Source organism: Numida meleagris, chromosome 5 (genome assembly GCF_002078875.1).
Source record: "Numida meleagris isolate 19003 breed g44 Domestic line chromosome 5, NumMel1.0, whole genome shotgun sequence".
In the NCBI taxonomy this organism is placed as follows: Eukaryota; Metazoa; Chordata; class Aves; order Galliformes; family Numididae; genus Numida; species Numida meleagris.
In genome coordinates, this window is record NC_034413.1 from 55680255 (window position 1) to 55700384 (window position 20130).

At 37.9% G+C, this 20130-nt stretch overlaps 1 long non-coding RNA gene across 3 annotated transcripts in view; it reads left to right on the plus strand.

The window, feature by feature from the left end:
* The window catches only part of LOC110399710, a 124195-nt gene continuing 104205 nt past the window's right edge, over positions 141–20130 (plus strand). For all 3 annotated transcript variants that reach the window (XR_002439369.1, XR_002439372.1, XR_002439373.1), the window contains exon 1: positions 141–658. This is a non-coding gene — a long non-coding RNA (uncharacterized LOC110399710). The remainder of the gene's footprint in view (positions 659–20130) is intronic.

The window sequence follows — 20130 nt, forward strand, 5'->3', positions numbered from 1 at the left end:
CGGGCGGCTGCCAGTCGGGGGCAGCCCCGGGCCTGGGCTCGGCACCTCCGCGCAGGCCCCGCGCTCCGCCTGGCGGCGCTGGGCTCCCCTCGGCTGCCCTGCGGTGCTGCTGGGGCCTCCCTCTTCTAGCGGGGGTGTGCTCCGTGCTCGTGGCCAGCGGTCCCGCGGGGCTTCTGAGCTCCTTCTGTTTCAGTCTTTCCGTGTTAGAGAGAGGTACTTACGTTCGTAACATAATTAAACTTTCCAATCTCACCGTACTTTTGCTTTTATTTTTGAAAGTAAATGAAGTAGCGTCTTTTTTCCTGCGTTGGATTCATGCAGGCAAAATTCAGTACACATAGGAATACATTGAAAATACATGTAACAATTTTTTCTTTGCTGCTGTTACAAGCCCTTTTTTTTCTTTAGGTCACGCGTGGGAATAATTTTTCCTGAAGCTGACAGAGTCAATGGGAGAAAATATAGGGTTCCTTACATATACTTACACAGGGCGCTGGCCACAAAGCCAGCAGTAGGGAAGCGTTCTGGGTTTTGCATTGGCCTCAGCTGTGTCTGAGCCCCAGAGCTGTACGCACACAGGCTGTGGTGTTCTTTCTGCCAGAGCATCTCTTTGCCTGCTGTTGGATCAGAACCTGTGCTACTGGCTTTCACATTCCAGGTGAGGCAACCTTACAGACCTCGTGTGTGACCACTGAGCCCAAACATAGCCTCTGGTACGGCTGTACTTCTTGTAAGATTACTTCCATTATAATTTACTTTTCCTCCTAAGTCTTTTGGGCTTTTTTGGTCTTTGTTAAGACTAGATAGACTTGTAGGCAGGTAGCTTAATGAGCTAATAAATGCATTTCCTGCTCAGCCACTTTTAAGAACTTGGGGTGAGGTTCTGATGAACTACTGGGATTTGGAGTGGGTTTGCTTGCTAAACATGTTTCCAAGAAAGGTGGATTAAATTCCCTCCTTCAGAAGCCTTTAGCTTAACAAACCGAGATGTCCAACTTCAGGTTTCATTTAACCAGCTCTTTGCTTAAAAAAAAGAAGAGAGAAAGGAAGAAAAAAGAAGCTATCATTTCTTCTTAATTTCTATGCTTTTTTAAAAAATGTATTCAGTCATCCCAAGTAGTTCTGCACTTAAAATGATAATGGATATCTCTTTTAGCAACTGAAAAAAAAATTATTTCTTCATGTTAGATCAGTGTATGGAAATACAATCTAACTGACGCTATATTTTAAAAGAGATAATATGTGGAAAAATACAAGTAGGTTATCTGATGGTGAGAGGTATCAGCTAAGATTATGTGTGCATGAACTTGAACAGAGACCTAACATATATGCCATCTGTGAGACATGGCCATTGCACGTGTTGGTGGTTCAGTAGGAAACAAAAGTTTGTTAATTAAATTCTAGAAATGTACTTGATGTAATTTTGCTGTGAAGGTCTCAAACCTGTCAGCAAAGCTGACAACCATCTACAAACAAAGCTTTGCTTTTCCAAGTGAAATGTATTATTCTTTTGGTACTCTGTTAGAAATATCCTTTCGCAATAAAATACAAGAGAAGCTGCCTTCCCTTGAACTTCATTTTTTAGGATTGTGATTTAATCTTTTTTTTTTTTTTTCTTTTTTACAATTCCTGGCCACTATGAGAAAATGTATGTTACAAGCTTTACAGTAGGCTGCTCTGACCTTCTTAGAGATTTCCAACCCTTTGAATAAACTGCTAAATAGAGGAAAAGAATATCTGTGAAAATAGTATAAAATCTCTATTTGTAGCTAACTTGATGTCTAAGTTTGACCTTTTAAAAGAAGAGTAGCTTCTGCTTTACGACCGATTGTTTTTGTCCTTTTCTTCCTCATCTTGCTTTCTCTTTCTGTTTCTTGCCTTCCTCATTCTCTGTATTTCCCTCCTGACAGCTATTCCAATAACGATTTTCTGTATTTCTCACATCAACATTTGCCATTTTTATGTCTTTAAGGTAGAATTGCTTTTCCAGATGTAGCTTTTAATATAGGAGTAGGAAAAGCAAGGCTATTTCAATATAGATGAAAAGAGTTGAAGATTTTAGTAATCTGCTAATTTGCTTAAAGGATGTTGCAAGTGACTAACCTAGAGTTTGGGAGTGGCAGGAAAGAAGTTCGTGTCTGTATCATTCTAATTCACTTTGTCTTCAGACTCAGAGTCTTCTTTTGCCTAAATATACTTGGGAGCATCACTATTGTTAGTTGAGTTGGTAATTTAGCAAATTGATTCTTTTTCAGAGAGAAAATTCAAGAGTTTGCACTGACCAAGTCAAGCAGTCCATATAAATATCTCACATCATCTGTGTTCAGGTCAATGTCTGACATTACCAGAAACGCACTGTTACGGTGTTTTTACTCAGGGGTTAGCGTGGGATGACCGCCGCGTTTACTTGGTTCTTAAACTGTGTTAAAGCGTGGAGAGGAGCGCGCAGCTGAAGGAGGGCTTGCAGGGTAACAGTTGCCAAAAGGCTGAATTTCAGTGACAGATTAAATCGGATTCCTTTATACAATTTAAAGCTTAGATACAAATTGACTTCTGCCCGCTGTGAGAAAGGTTGCAATGTTTCTTGGAGCTCCGTGATGTAGCCACTCGTTCAGGCGCTAGGGGGCTCACGTCAGATGTTTAAACCTTTCCCAGCGCTACTCCGCGGCGGCTCCGTAAGGCAGCGCAGGGCAGAGCGAGGAGCCTCCAGGGTCTGTGCCCCGCTCTGGTATTACTCGATTTAATAAAATAAAAAGCCAGTTTTGCTACTGAAGTGCCTTGTCTGGATCAGAAAGGAAGAACTGTGGATTAATTTAGAATGAATGTTGTAGTTCCATAGTAGGAAGGTGAGGGAGGATTTTATTTTATTTTGTTTTCCCAACAGCTGAATTAGCTAGCTGATGAGCCTGTGGAAACCTAAGGATGTGCAATGCAAGTAAGGTTGCCTATGGGTAGCAACAGACAAAACCTGCCTTCCAGAAACTGAAGAATATCTGAAGAATATTTATTCAAACGAACAATCTAGGTGCGATATAAGCAATTTAAAAGCAGTGTTAGTACAATTATAGAGTTTGCAACTCATCTAATACTTTCTCCATGCATCAGGATGTTGAAGTTGATAAGTGTAATGTACCCATTCTCTTTACAAACTGTAGAAACCAAAGGTTTGAATCTCTTTATAATATCTTCAAGAGTATTTTCTTTTCTTTCTTTTCTCTCTCTCTCTCTTTTTTTTTTTTTTTTTGGTAAGAGAAAAGGCAATTTTTTTTGTTATCTGGAAGGAGTGTCAAGAGGATTATGAAATGCAGTTCTGTGTGTCAGCACTGGTTATGACTAATATTAGCAGGGAACTTCCACTCAGAAATACCCAACTGGAGAACTTTCTGACTGCAGCTGCAAGCAGGCAGCCATCCTGTGACAGAGGCGTTAGCTGCAGCAGCCTGCAAATTGCCTTTGGACCTTGCTTTACTTCCATGTGTGATTCCAGTGCTTTCTGGAGGCTCGCTGTCCTGAGAAAATGTTACCTTGCATCTAAAGAGAGCAGTGCAAACCTACGTGCTTGGAAACAGTTGACATACACCGTAATTATTGTAGCTAATGTATACTTTTAAACTGGATGTTAACAGCCAGTAATGATAATGGCAACAGTAGAAAGTAGCAACAGCTTTGTAAACGCAATGCTATTGATCTATAGAGAATGTAACTTGTGGTACATCCAGAAAGAGTGCAACAACACAGAATCTTAAATACATCTTCCAGGAGAATAGCACAAAGCCAATCCACTGATTCTCAGTTAGGATCCAAAGGGACTTAATTATGCAGAGCCTTGCGCTCAGGTTAGGTTTCATCCCCGTTATGTCTTTATTTTCTATTTTCCCCAAGGAAACAATGTTTAATGAAACCATTGAAAACTGTAGAACAATGGAGGGAAAATGTTTACCTTGACAAACTCATTTTCCCTAGCAGTGGTGCCTTTTTTTTTTTTTTTTTTTTAATTATTTTTGTGCCATGAAGACAAATACTCAGGAGCTTTTACACCTAAATGTTAATTTCTCAGGCCTGCCAGTGTAAAGAACTGAGATGTTTTGATATCAACTACATGACATAGGCCTTCTCCCTAAGTTCCTTGTTAACATTCAGTAAATTTTGTAGCTGTTTTACACACAGCTACATTATATTCAGCATCTAATTTAAGAAAACATGGTTGATATAAGGAGCCTTTGCACTTTTGGCTGAGTGTTTGATTCCAAGCCATTTATCAGGCTGTCAGCGTGGAGTAAGAATGGAGGAAGGAGAAAAAAAAGAGACGTATTTGAAATAAAGCATATAGTTTCTGGGATTTTTTTGACCTCTTTCCCCCTCCTGCAAAAAAGGTGGAGATATGTACTGCAGCAAGATTAGAGCTTCCATGGTATCACTTTTGTTTCTGTAGTCTCAAAAACTTCTAGAGTCTGGGGAAAAGGAAGAGACAGGTGCTAATGCAAAGTCATTAAGTTAATGGACTTGTGTTAGTACACCTGTGGAACTTCTTGTCAAAGCTGTTCAGGATGTGAAAACGTTGGATGTGTTCAAGGGGAGACTGGACAAGTAAATACTGGAGAGATTCACTGAGGGAAACTAAAGAGACAGGCAGCATCAATCTCAGGAAGTTCTCTGACCTGAAAATAGCTGGCAGCTGGGAGAAGGCTCTGAGGAAACATTACATATGCTTGCCCTGTTCTTATTCTTCCCAGGGCATTGATTTTTAGCCACTGCTGAAGAGAAGATGGGTCTGAACCAACGTGGCATATGTTCTTATGTTAATGACTTCATGCTGATACAAATGTGTAGGAATTTCTCTGCATTAAATGATCTTCTGTAAAAGAGAGGATACTGTGGAAGGATAGGGAACATTGCTACTGCAGGAGCTCCAAAAGATCTTGCAACATCCATTTAGAATATATATTTTTTATTATTTCAGAATATCCAGTTGAAAGATGAAATGCTGACACTTTCATAGATGGTCTTCAGTGAATTACAACAGGTTTCTGAAGATGCTTTCCATAGTTTGTCTTTGACTATGCTTACGGTTACAGTGTGGTGACCGACAGATCAGCTCCATAATTTCATGGCTTTTGTTGGTAGCTATCACTGTAACTGCTCACAAAGCTTAGCAGAAGGAAGATCGATGTGAATACACAGCAAGGTAACCTTCTTGTTCAGTGGGTTGCGAACAGATCACAGGAAAAAGGCCTCAAAACCTGTGTTGGTTAAAGGTTTTCCCCATTATTTAAATGGTGGTAACATCTAAAATGTTAATGCTGCTTATCTAATCCAGGAGCTTTGAAAAGAATCTCCAAGCATACAAGTTAATTTTTCCTAGTTTTCTTTAGTTATGGATCAATTCAACTATGCATAAGATTCATGCAATGGTGTAAACATTCCAAGCTTCCTCCTAAAGGCAAATTTTTAGGGAAAGCTACTAAAATGCTTTGATTTGTTTTCTTTATTTTTTTTATTATTTTATTTTTAAGGAAAATACAAGTCCACTTTAATTATTTACAGGATGAAACTGAAAATGTATCTATAACTTCCCTGACACATTGGGTTGGTGTACTTTCTTTCAACATTATTTGATTGTATGGTATCGTGGAATTCAAAAGTAAGTATTTCTGTCTCTCTGCATTCTGAAAAAATATTTTGGAATGATTCATTTCTTCAGTCTTTCTCTTGTTGATGTAGTTGTTCCAGCTCCTCCTGTTTTATTTTAAATTGTTTTATAAAAATGAGAAGATAGCTTTGTGACTTCAACAGCATGCTTTTCTTGGTCACTCGCTGTCATCCTCTGAGAGTTTGGTGGTTCTGAGCTGGACTGCTCAGAGTGTGCAAGACAAAATAAGGTGCTCAGGGAAGCGTTCCTGTAAATCTTACTGCACACCACTGCACTGAAATTCTATCACCAGGTAAAACAAAAAGGTATGAACAGTCATCAAACAGTCATTCCTCTCAAGTTTTAACTAAAACTTGTTGATATCCTCATACACCAAAGACAAAGCATCCTGCTGAATTTCTGTGGTAAATCTTTCCCAGCTTCAAGAAGAGAAAGCTTCAAGTTATATCCCATGTAGGTTCAGTGTGCTGGCACTGCACTTGTTTGAACACAGCCGCATCTGTAAAGCTAAGAAGACAAAATGTCAAACAAAAATGCAGACCACCTTCGTGCAAGTGATAGCTGTTCTCACCATGCTGTAAACAGGAATGAAAAGAAGAAGGTATAAAAAGAAGAAAAGGATGTTCAATGTGTATTCTCAGTTACAATGAAGAAAATGCATCACTATTAATAACTAACTTTCTGAAATAGTTGTGCCACTTAAATATTTATTCCTGGTGAAGCAGGGAGAGAACTACATGATCAATGAGTTTGGGCCTTTTTGTATAATCAGTGGTAAAATGAATGCACACACACACACACTCACTTACTTTGTCTGGCACAGCTTCAGTCTTCTTATTCACCAGCTGCTAAGTCATTTTCATATCCGTAGCTGCTTCCTCTGAGTGAAAACACACCTGCTCTTCTCACATTGTTTCCATTTATTGTTGGCTTCCAGGAAGCAAAAGATGTAAAAGAATTTTGGCTTGTATTGAAGATCTGAATAATCACAGAAAGACTTAAAACTGCCACACTCTTAAAAAGTGATTATATGTTAATTTGTCTGTATTAATTAACAATTTCCATCAGTACATATACACTGAAGGCTTCTTAAAATTGCGTGTTGCAATTTGCATTATTTTCTGCCTGCGCCATTTGGAAATATACTTATTTGGCTAGGTTTTGACAATTGCTATGGTGTTAGTACACACCTGCCACTGCTTTTAGATTGCATTGCACTCAGCTTATTGTATTAAATCACGTGGAAGAATTGTACACAGAACTAAGAATTCGTTCCCTGCAACAGTGACTAACATCTCCATTTTTGATCACAAAAGGGAGAACACTATAGAAAGGCAGCTTTAATATGAGGAATAAAGCCAGGAAAGATGGATGATAGTGATAGATTTCAGGTTAGTTTATAATAAGAAAATGAAGTACCAGAGCTTTCCTTCCTGGTGCTTGGCTTTACTTTGCATACAGTCGGGTTGACAGCTCTCTGTAAAGCCCTCTTTTAAGAAGATATGATTTACACTGTAGCCTGGAACTTACAGAAGTGATCTTAAATTTCTTCTCCAAATTCTTCAGAGACCATGCACCATTTTCTAGCCTACCAACTCCTACTCGTGTATCTTCGTGCACCAGTCACTATTCAGTTCCTGCCTGTTACCACTTACTGTGACAAACACAGTAACCCACTGGTTACTGTGCCAGCCTTGAAACTGGCAGTGGAACTTCCAAATCCTGAGTGCTAATCATTTTCTAACAGAGATAGTCTTTTATAGAGACATTAATTCATCTTCACAAGGCTCTATAAATCTATCTCTTCCTTGGCACGTAGTAGAGTAGCTAAAGACAAGAATCACAAAAGGAAATTAGGGTTTTGGTACCAGCTGCTGCAGCCTCCAGTATGTAACTTCCTTCCTACACAGTGTATGGGGCTAACTGAAAAGCAATGCCTTAAGTAGAGCTGCTGTCTGTGTAGCTCTGAGTCCTTTCTAGTTGTGTCTTTTGGATATGAAAATTTGATTTTGCATGGAGTAGTTGGGGCAGACCACAGAGACTACAATTCTCCAGTCCCAAAGGGTTCAAGCCTCCATTCTAACAGTGCTTGCATGTTTCATGGCATGGTAGGCAGTAGGGTATTCCCACTTTGCTGCTTTTGACAATCAGTTTTACTGACTGATTTTCTATTTTACCGATGCCTAGAACCAGCCCTCTGAAGACACCATCCTTGCCAAAGGCAGAATCAGCTTTACCTAAACCATTTCTAACATATGTTTGCCTGTTTTGAAGATCTATATTGGTGATAAAGATTTCACAGCCTCTCAAGGGACCTTCTGTTCTCCCTTACAGATTTTTTTTCTAAATCTCTAATTATTCTTCAGTTGAACCACTCTTTCCACAATGTACAATGAACAAACTGGACAATATGCTCCAGCTGAGACTTTCAACCATAGTTTTCAATAAATGCATGCTGACTGTTTTATATCCTTAAAACAGGACAAAAGCTTAAGCTTTTATGTATAGTTGTTCAACTATTTGTTCCAGTATTTTTCTCTGAATGGATGTAGAGCGGGCCACTCTGTAATTCTCTGGTTTCTTCTGTTCTTCCCACTTAGAGATGAACATGATATCTGTCCATTTTTGTCCTTTTAGAAGCTCATCTGTTCTCCACAAGTTCTCAAAGACAATTGCTAACAGCTCTGAAATGCCTTTACTCTGTTATCTCTGAGTATCCTGAGAGGAATTTCCTCAAGCCCAGCTCATTTGAAAACAGTCATCAAAGTCATAATTCTAACCTGAATTCTTCTGCTGTTGTCACTGACACTAACTTTATCCTGCTGACTGAGGTTGACCCTTCTGCTGAAGAAAGAAGTAAAAGAAGTATCAGCCTTTCCAACAGCATCTTTAATAGTTTCCTTTTGTTTCTCTTCATTAAACAGCAGACCACTCTTTCAGTTGTCTTTGTCTTAGTACAGAGATATTAACAGAATACAGTTTTTTTTTTTTTTTTTTTTAACATCATTCTTCTGTTCTTTTACGTTCCTCAGTAATTTGACTTAGGGAATATAAAGTAGAAACTTCCTTGAATTAAAGGTAGTTAAAAAATACATATATATTGCTGTTTTTTTTTTTAGCTTGTTGGCATATTTGTAAGCACATTTCTTATTTTGTGTTGTGGAATGATTTGTGCTATTTCCTCCATTTCTAAAGGAGATGCAAAATCTCTGGAATTCCTAGTTTTGTTTATTTATTTATTTATGTATTCCAAAGATCTCAGTGGTGTCTACATACTGCATTTAGGCTCTTAAGTGTCTGTGTAGATCTAGTTCTGACTGATCTGCCAGAAGTCACACTGCATGAACATTTGTGCTAGAGCTGGGTTTCAAGCACAGAAATACCTTGCTCACATCAGTGGCTTCTGATTCCTGCCTAATTTATGATCTGATTAAAGCAGGATTATTTGGTTATTATCTCATTAACGTAGGTTTATTTTATACTTGCAAATTGCCTTACTTACCAGTTCTTCTTTGCGTGCCCTTTGTTGTCCTTGTTTATTTCTACATTGTCTTAGAAAAAAAAAAAAAAGAAAGAAAGAAAGAAAGAAAAAAAGTTTCAGTATGTATTTTTCCCATCTGGTTAGTCCAGCACTCTTCTTAATTAGTAAAATGCCATCCTGTCAGATTCTCTCCTGCCAGGAAGTCATTCAGCTACCAAATCACTTCTTCACCTCCATCATATATTTTAACATTCGAAAACAGCAAAACTGTAAGATATCACATTTTCCCTTACAACAGGAAAAGCAAAATGAGCTACAGCAATGCTAATTAAGTGTAGTTGAGGATTAATTTGAATTTAAACTAGGCCTCATGAGACTTGAGAGCATGTACCCAGAATGTCACAAAGTACGTAACAATGCTTCTTCCCAATTAATGTTCATTTACTTGAGAACAATAAAAAGCAGCAGAAATAGGCACAACCTATTCTGTACTCTTTCCCTACATGTTTGTGCTCTGTCCAGACTGCTTTCCCAATGCATCATCCCAGTGGTCAGCCCTTCTCCTGTCTGGGCGATATCAGATGGGATCAGGTATCACTATGCTCCACTTCTTTGGACTTAAACTTCTTTCTCCATTATAAAGTCATTTAAAGAAAATATGTTGCCTAGTAAATCACAAGCCTTATAACTGAATTCATCATTTTTGTTACAAAAACATCATTACTTGTTTCTCTTCCATTATGCTAAATGGAATGCCATGAATTTTAAAATTACTCTGTGATTTAATTACTTTTAAAACAAATCTTACCATATCAATAGAAATATTTAAATCAGACAATGCCATAATGCTGATTATAAATAACAAGGCTATTAAGTGCTAAAAATAAATGTTCCTTAAGAAATAAAGAACAGTCTGGAGGAGAAATCTGAAGTACATCTGTATTTGGAATATATAGACATATTTGAATAGGGGAAAGCATAGGAGAAAATACAAAGTTACCAAATGTCATGAAAAATTTTTGTAGAATTTGCTGAAGAGAAATTCATTAGGAGAGCATTCTGTATGTATATATCATTTAATAGTGATTATAGCATTTTCTGCCTTTGCTCTTATATTTGTAACTGCTATGAGATATACAATAAAAATTTGTTTATTTTAAACTCTGTAGGAATTCTTGGAAGTATTTTTTAAAAAAAAGTAATTTCACCATCTAAGTGTTTCTCTTAAACATTATGACTTCCGCTATGTTCTGACTTCCTGTTTTCTGGCAGGTATGTTCAGGCCAGTTAAAAAAAAATAGATTAGAAGCAGCAAGGGTGAATTAAGTTACTCAGAGAGTTTCCTGTGCATAGAACTCACCTCCACGAGTGCCAGATGCTGTTGGAGGTGATATCTCCGAATCAATGAGGGCACTTTTCTGCAAGGGAAGTAGAAGTAAGCAGAGAGAAGCAGGTGGTTGTGGCTTTGCACCAGGTGCCACCGGTTCTGTAAAGGTGATGGTTTCAAGGAGCGGGCAAGCTGGATAAGCTTCACTGTATGGACATAGCAAGTTGTAGGTTCTCCCACTAGTAGTCCCACAGAGGACAAAAGCAATTTAATTTCTTTATTCTGTACTGTAGCCTGTGAAAATATTTTTATGTTAATTGAACAATATAAATTATCTTTGAATTAATATCCATAGTGTGCTACCAGGCTAAAATGTTATGCAGACATGTTACAAAATGTAATGACAGTTCACTGTGATACTTATTTATACATCAGTCCCAGCTAAAGAAACTGAAGATGCCTAGGTGTCATACTGGTAACTGAGAAAAGCTTGCAATGCTCCCGGTAACATCCATGTAAGGCGTAAATATCTCAGCCAGTGGGCAGAGACCCTGCCTGTATTTCTGGGTATCCTGTAGCTCTCCCTAGAGTACAGGCAAGGTTCTGGACCCACTGCAAGAAACGGGTATAGCAAAGCCAGTATTTCAGAATGTGGAAATAACTCCTCCCTTCCCCTCAACTGGTCTTTATTAATCACTGTCTCTTTGGACAGCATTTTGCTTCCCTAAGTGTTTGTCAGATTTGTGCCCCAGGCATGCATACTTGAGAAATACTGTTTTATTTGGATATTGAACAACATAATGCATCTCATTAGTAATAAGCTGTTTTTTTTTTTCTTTTTTCTTTTTTTTTCTGACAGAATACACGGCTTATTGAACACGGCTGTTGAGTTCATTCAGTGTCTAAACTGGTCCTCACTGCAAATTCCAATCTACTTGAGCAGACATATGGTTATATGCCTATACGTATATATAGGTATATATGCCACGGGCAATACCTCCATTAGTAATAATGATAATAAACAACAATAATGAGTGTCTTGGCCTCTTTTATATTAAAAGAAATGAGAGCATAATGTCTCACACTGCAGAAAAACATCAGTAGTTGACGAGAGGATAACACTGGTGTACAGTTCAATGAAAAAGGCTATTTATGGAGAAATGTCAGACACCATTTATCTCATCTACAATAGCAGTCAGTGTTCTGTTACATTATAAATACAGCTTTCACTCCTATTTCTACATCTGGCAGCCAGTACCAATATGTAAAGCATCTTAGGAGTGGCCCTGTGTACTGGGACCTTTTGCAAACAAAGCTGAGGAGAGCTTAGGTAAAGTTTCTTTTGTCTCACCTGGATGCTGTACGCCTTTCAGCATGCATTGGGCTTTCTGTTCTTTCTCCCCCTGAATCTGTTCCATTTCTCTAGACCCTCTTGTCTTCATCCTCTGCTGCCTGCCAGTTTTGTAAGTGTTTCTCAGTTTTTACTCTCCCTTTGCCCACACTCCATCAATTTTCTCTAACTCACATACTCCTTTGTGTTCTGTTTCTTACACCCCTGAAGATGAATTTGATTTTTCAGCTAGCAACACGGGAGGAACCTCTTACTCCTCTTGTCAGCTTTGTGTTATTTCTAAAGAGCAGCTGCAGATGTAAAAAGATTTGCCAGGATGCAGACTTGCTCATGACTGTAAGAATTACAAAAAGCACTGGGTTATGGAAAACTAAAAGAGAAGGTCCTGGAAAACAGAAAGGACCACCTGGATTCTGTCCTGCATAGTGCTTTATGCTTCTTTAAATCTGTAAGTGTTCCAAAAAGGTTGACTTGAAAGCAAATATCTATCTACATTCTTTGGATATCTGAAGTCCCTACAGATGTCAGCCTGGCAATAAGTGTAGTGAATATGCAGTGATTATATTACCAGATTTGCTTATTTTGTCAGATTTACTTCTCTTCTTTATCTCCACTACTATTACACTTTGATGTCTTAATGTGTTTGGCATTACACTAACATAAAATTACCAAAACCAACAAACAAAACAGCTTAGCTAAGATTGATTGAACTGCTTCTGGGATAACAAGAACTAACTTGAACTTTTAAAAAATAATTTATAAATATGGCATTTACCTGAAGCTTATTCAGCTCTTTGGGGATTTTTCCCATCTGTGCTGCAGTTACCCTATTATTTTTCCCTTTACTCTTGCTAAAGCTTGAAGATGAACACACATACATTGCAAGTAAGCATTTCTCAGCTAGTAGTAAAAAATTTGAAATGCTGTCAAATACTAAAGGTGTTTTGGGAAATCTATTAAAAATGCTGCCCTCTTATGACCTTATTTTTCATATTTTTTATATGTGCCTCTAATTGAACAGCATGATTCATTAAATACATAGCTTGTCATTTGGTTTCAGTGCATGTTTTCGAATGTTGAAATGGAAGTGATTCCTCCTCAATGGTTTTTTATTGTAATGTACTTTGAACAGAACATTACAGATGGTGCTCCTTGATTGCTCACAAAATTTCAGGTTTGTAGAATCATGGAATCATAGGATGGTTTGGGTTGGAAGGGACCTTTAAGATCACCTAGTTCCAATCCCCCTGCTATGGGCAGGGACAACTCCCACTAGACCAGGTTGCTCAAAGGCCCATCCAGCAACCCAGTTGCTGAGCAACTCTCTTTGGTAATCTAGTGGATTTCAACACTTTGCGTCAGACATTGAGGCAAAAGTGAATTTCCAAATGAAATCCAGAGTTACTTAATGATAAGTAATAATAAGATAGAGCCCTGTAAGTTGTATCTCTGGAAATTATTCTCAAATTAATCATCAGTACAGTCTTGTAACTTGCATTGTTTTGCCTCCATTCTTAATTTCACAGGTCAATCCCTTCCCATTCACAATCTCATAACTTTCTTTTGGCAGTTCAAGCACCAGAAGAAAATTGGTGTAAGTATGGGTAGGCTATCAAGAAGGAATATCGGGAATGGAATTAGGAGGATCAAAGCTAAGCTAGATCTGAAACTGAAAGGGATGTGAACAGAAAAATAAAGCAGAACAAAACAAAAAAACCCACCCAAACAACGTGGGCGCACTGGCAGCAGAAGGAAGATCTAGGAAAATGTTGCCCTTTGGTGAACAAAGCAAGCAATGTAATAATAAATGATGTGTAAAAAGAATGAGTGCTAAAAGCAATACTGTCCTTATTTCTGTCTTTAGTAGTAAAGCTGTCTCTCAGGTCTTGTAAGTCTCTATTCCTAAAAACAAAGTTTGGGGGATGAAACTACCAAGCATACCAAGCACTGAGTCAGAATTAGCTTGAGCAAGCTGGACACATGTAAGACCCTAGGGTAGATGGGATTCATCCGATGGTGTCAGAGGAGCTGGTTGGTGCCTCTCTTTAGCTTAAAAGTTTTGATGATTAGGTAAAATGCCTGATGATTAGTAAGAAGAAAAATTTTATGTCCACGTTCGTTTATCATCGTTTATTACTTTCAAAAAATAGGCTTAGGCCCTTTCTATTATTTCTATGCTGATTGACTGCCACACTGTCTTTTCCACAGAACACTGATAGCCAGTAACTGCAAACTGAGGATTGACAAACATCAGGTTGGGTATAACTTGCCCTAAGTCATTTGCATGGTCTGGAAGAAAGGTAAATTCATTTTGGAATTTGGCTTAGTATTTACAAAGCAGAGCTAGTAAGGAAAGTATGTAGATTTGATTTCAGTTTCAAAAGAATCCTTTTTTTCCTTCTTTAGAGGTGCTAGACATTACTTCGTCTCCTTTTCTCTATGGCTACAGCGGCATCTTCCCCAAAGCACACACTTCCCCGCAGTTAACACTGAAGTTCTCTATTCCTGCTACTCTTGTAATTTAATATGCAAATGTAGACTGGTACAATCTCTGCTTTGATATGGCTTGATGCCTCTGCTCCCGTTGTTTATGCCCAGTGTTCAAATATTGGTGAAGATAAATTCTTCTCTGGGCAAGACATGAAAGAAAGATCTGTGGTTTAATCATAGGGAAATCAAATCATTCTGAACATTCTGGTCACTGATTCTCACTGACTTTTTGGCCCCCTCAAAAACTGACAGTTTCCCCATCATCACTATCATCTGACCTGCACCCATGTTACTAGCAGGGAAACCTTCGCGCTGATAGCTTTCTGGTCTGCTCAGCCATTTTCCTGTACTGGTGGAATCTACTAAAAAACTCCTGATGAAAACAGTGCTGCATGTAACTGTCCAAGTTAGAATGACTGACTTTACAAGATAGGAATCTTCCCTGCTATGTGCAATCTCTTACTGCCTAATTAAGGTGCTTTTGAAAACATTTCCTTGATGTTCATCAAGCCTCAACCTCATCTGTTGAATATGAATTATACTCTAAAGAGAATTCTACATGTCAAGTTGTAATTTCACACAGTCCTCCAATTCATCAGTTTTTATTTTGACACTTAGAGAACTTTTCTCTTATTTGTAAATACATTTGTATGCAAATTATGACACAAGCTCTTGCTGATTATTCATGACATACCCTTGGATACTGCTATTATATACACTACTTATACTTGAAGCCAAATCAATTATTTAGAAGTCACAGGAACTGTGACATTAACTGAGGTATGAAATAGTCTACTTGTATCAAAGTGTTCTATGCAGTGATTTTTCATATGAGTCATTCTTATTTATATGGCTAAGCTAAACATAAAGAAAGGATACTTAATTTATGAAGTCGTGAGCAATACGCATGTATATTTCTTTTAAAAGAGAAAAACATGCAGATCACAAAGCATGTGGTTGTCTCTCCTCATCTGTCATTCACTAGATTCTGCCAGTGATGTTAAAACTTTATGTATCATTTTTTTCTTCAGCTTAAATTAATTAGAGATTTTTGTATCCTCTGAAAAAGCATGAAGGATGTTTTACAGCTACATTTGGGTCTTCTATCTTAGAGAGCTCTGACCTATTAATATTTCTGAGAGGGACCACCTCCCTTCATGTTTGAAATCGTACTGCTCCCATGGATCTTAATCCTCTGGAGCTTCTGTTCAGCTGTAACAATATCCACTTTTTGGGATGAAAAATGAGTATTATGAAAGTAGAGATTTGAGCTGCCCTTCGATTTGATTGCTGCAACTGGAAATAGGAAGAAACATACACTGTACCCTGTGTTATGATAAGCTCTGACTGGAGCAGATAATAGGTTATTTATTGGTCACAAGTCTGCAAGTTTGTTGGGAACGATAAAGGGAGCTGACAGATTTGAGTTTGGTAAATATGGCCAATAGAATTCTGCTGTTGAAAGTCCATTACTGTATTGTGTCATCACTGATAAATATAGAAATACCTACTCAATCTTTTAACTTCGTTTTCCTTTTTTTTTTTCCCCCCCTATGATCTAATGCTGTGGTTTAGGTTCTGTGAATATTTGACAGAGTGTTACTGGCATCCGAAAGGCATTCTTTCAGTATAAGTAAACAGGAGGTGGATGATTATACTGCAAAGTCAGATGCTGTATGGATACACGACGAAAGGAACTTCTGTAGGAAGAGGTGTGGTAGAAACAAGAGCTATAATCCAAGCCTATTTGCACAAAGACAATAATTAGTAGAGAAAGGCTCAATTTTAGATTGTGAGTTTTGGGTTGCTTCAAACTTAACAAACAGAAATATCTCTGCAGCAGCATGATGCTGCTTAAGATGTCGTGTTGTAGCCTCCTGTGAGAGAGGAGGAAAATGTCATAGCCACTCCATAGCATTCACTTGTGGTAACTCGCTAAGGGATTTTTCTCAAATACTGAGTGAGGGTAAAGCATGTTCAGAAGAAGCTGGATGACCAGAAGTATTGCCAGCAACTGAGGAGTACTGGTTCCTAACGCTTTTTGCAAAATCCTTTAAAGGCAGTTAGACATTAAGGATTTTAAATTCCAGCAAGTTTTTGCTAGTCCTTACTAAAGCTTTTTTTCTGACTTTTTCAGTGCCAGCTATCCACTGATTTACTTAGAAGCCTGTTACCAATTCTAGGACAGACCTAACAGAATTAATAATACTAACACATTTTCATTGTTCTAGTACTGCAGAAATCTGTGTACAGCATTTTGCAGGCATAAAATTATAAAGCTTTGTATGCTTTGGGATTCTGATGCTATCATTTGTGCTATCAGATATAAAATTCTCAGTTACATCTCCTGTTCAGAGACTGTTAAAAGTTTCAGAATGGTAGATGGGCTTTTCTCAAGCCTTGTAATGAAAACTAGCAAACAGTAGGACAACACTTGCTGACAGGTTGCTGTATTTTTTAAAAAAATAACAGTTGTTGAACTATTTAACTGGATTTTTTCATCTGCATCTCCACAGGTCGTAGATGTTGCTGGCCTTTTTTGTTATTATTATCCTTTTTTACCATACAGTTATCAGAACCGCTTTTTTGTCCATTTTTTTTTCTGTATTCGTGTATTTGAAATGCTTTCAGTGGCTCTCAAAGCCTGCTGTGATCATTTAAAACATCTATTTCAAAAACATTCTCCCTCATCTTTAAAAAAAATTGAAATAAAATATTCTTACTCAGCTTATGCAGTCTTATTCCTTTCTTCTCTGTAATTTTGTGAGATAGACTTTACAGACAATTATCCTCTGCCCTTCAGATTTTTAGAGGCACATAGGCTAAAAATGAAGAATGGAAATGATCATGCCAACTCTCAGATTTTGTCACATTGAGGTGGGGATATTAACAAAACAGAACTAGTCAAAAAGGTAAGACACAATGAACAAAAAGGATGCATATCCGTAGCATGATAGTAAGAATCTCAGAGTACTTTAAACAGGAAGATGCCTCTGGAGATTTTTAGCTCAACCTTGTACTCAGAGGTGGGTCTACTTCAAAGTTAACTCAGGCTCCTGAAGACCTCATCCTGCTGAGTTTCAAACATTTCCAGAAAAAGGAAATTCTACAGCCTCCCTGGGCAGCTTGTTCCAGTTCTAAATGAGTTCTCTACACCTGCCAGCTGTGCCCGTGCTAACGCAGACTTTATCACCACCAGTTCCTCACGGGGATAGCAGGTCCTTTTCTGCATAGATGCCACCTAACCAATTGGTCTGCTATTCTTCTTCTCTTCTATTCCAAATTTCATCTTTCCTTCTCCCTAATATGTCCTTTTTAAAAAAATATTATCCTTGTAAGGAGTTCTCTGGAGGTTCTGTAAATACAAACACTGTGTATGTGCTCTCTCTGCTATAAAACTTTCAGTTCTGTCAGTGGGGTTGTGAAGGACTGCAAGACCCATGAATTTTATTTTTCCCTGGTGAATCCTCCAAAAGCAGCTGATCCAAAGGAGTTCAGCTGCCTCCCTGCTCCCTAAAGAGGAAATGGGATCCTCCAAGTTCTCATGAAAAAATATAAAGAAGTTCTGCTGGTATAAAATTTATTCTTGATTTGGGATGTAAGATCTAATTCATTAGATTCTAGAAACAGTCCGTGGCTTCTTTTCTCACAGTTTACCTTGTATATATTTTGTATAAGTAACTTCTAAGAGCATTTTGGAAATTAATCTTAGAAACTGCATAGGAAATATAATCAGCACACTACTAAACCTTTCAAAATAGATTTACTTATAGATAGTCAAATAAGCACAATGAAAACCTTATAGGATTAAGAGAGTTCAATGTTGCAGTAGTAGAAAAGGAGCAGAAAGGCTATTGAACTAATTGTAGAATAAGTTATTAAAAGAACTGCTATGGTGACAGATGGAAATAAACACTGCTGCATGAATAATAATCATGTTTTTCCCTACCCAAAGATCAACTCTAGACATTCTGTCTGAATTAATTTTCCTTTAAATTAAGAGAAAAAAAATAAGCAGAAAACAAAAGAATTAATGAAAACCTTACACATGTCCCCTCTGTAAGACACTGTATTATGTTTCCCTCAAAAATGAAAATTGTCTTTGTGTACAAATAATTTAGAAAGCTACGTGTATGTGACACAAAAACGAGAAATAACATTCATCATTTTATTCGTAAAAATCCTAAGTAAAATTGCAGCAAAAAAAAAAGAAAAATCCCTCAACAACCTATTAGAAAAGAACCTGTCCAAAAATGGATTACTCACAAGAAATTAATCACAGGAAACAGAAGTGCATTCCATACAGAAATTATCGTCATTGCAAATAGAAGCCAACAGTGATACCTTTATGTATACTGGTGCTCCCAGTCTGTATAAAAACATGGCCCTGATTTATTATTTTCCTCTCTGCAGGAGAGGAATTATGATTTTCAGAGCAGCCAGCATGTGCTATCATAATAGAAATAGGAGCAGAAGTAGTAGTAATCATATGAATAAATTCAGGGGGTAAATCTGTACTTTTTACACAGGTGTAATTCACATTGCCTCTGAAGAAAGTTCTGCAAAAGTGATGAGTACAAGATTAGTTGGGTGGTTCTTCAAATCTCCATGTCAGCCCTTTTGTTTTTCAGCTGCGATGGTTTATGCGTTGCTTATTGTAGGCTCTTATGCTTCTTCTAGGTTGGAACGCTTTCATGTTGCATTTTGAGAAGCACTATGCATATTCTTTGGCCTAAATAAATAATGAGCTCTAAAATAGAAACATGTCCCTCAGACTCCAACTATCAGAGACACGCACCGATCTTGTTTGCATTGCTAGATGGTTCAACTTTGATTTGTTGTATTGTTATGTCTTTAAACCTGTGAGGTTAAACACCTGAAACTATTTTAGTTTCTGAATCAAGCAAAGTTAGTCCTGTTGCGAAAAGCAGGTATTTCATGTACCCAGAGGTCTGAAACAATTCTGTGTGTTTGCTAAGTAATTAGCGTGCTTTTTCCTAAGTGTAGCATATGGCAGGCAAACTTGTAAACATTACCCTAAGATGCCCTTTTTATTGCTGAGTTCTGAACTGAACTGTTCTATATACATATAATATTTTTATAATAGCCATTACAATGACATTGATATTTTAATATTACCTGGGACAATAACAATAGCTTGAATTTGCTCTAAAAAATTGTCACGATTATTCAGCTGTACCTTGTGTTCAGCTGTAGATGCGCACTCAGCCAAGTTCAAGTCAGGGAAAGGATTTTTCTGGAGGCACAACCCATGTTAGAGCTTCCCCAGTCAGACTGCCACAGGATGGGGATCTCACACAGGCTTCACTTCCAGTTTCAGAATAGAGAGTGAAGGTCTCTTCAGAAGTATGGCTGAAGAGATGTCATGTATGAGGAATCGAAGTGGGAATGTCTCTGGGGACTGGCTAAATAAGAACTGAAACCAGTGTGTGTAACTGACCCTCAGGAGAGATTTAGCGCTGTGCTGCCTGCCTGCCTGGGCACTCAACTGTGAGAATCAGGTATTGAATGGGTAGAAGTCGCTTATTCATCTTGCATGGCTTTTCTGCTCCAATAAATATTCAATGCATGAAGCAGCGTGGAAGTCTCATGTTGCTTTTGTGGTTTGCAAGATTCAAATACTGTTGTTGTTACTCTGTAGCTCTTACTCAGTGAGCTTTTCTAAAGAAGAAAGCAAACTGTTTTCAACAAGATTCAGCTAGGTAGTTCAGCAGAGTTTTGTGGGTAATATTAATAGATAGAAGCGCCAGAGATGTGATTTAGAGAAACCAAAGACTTAAATAGTCATACTGGCACCACAGGCTACTGAT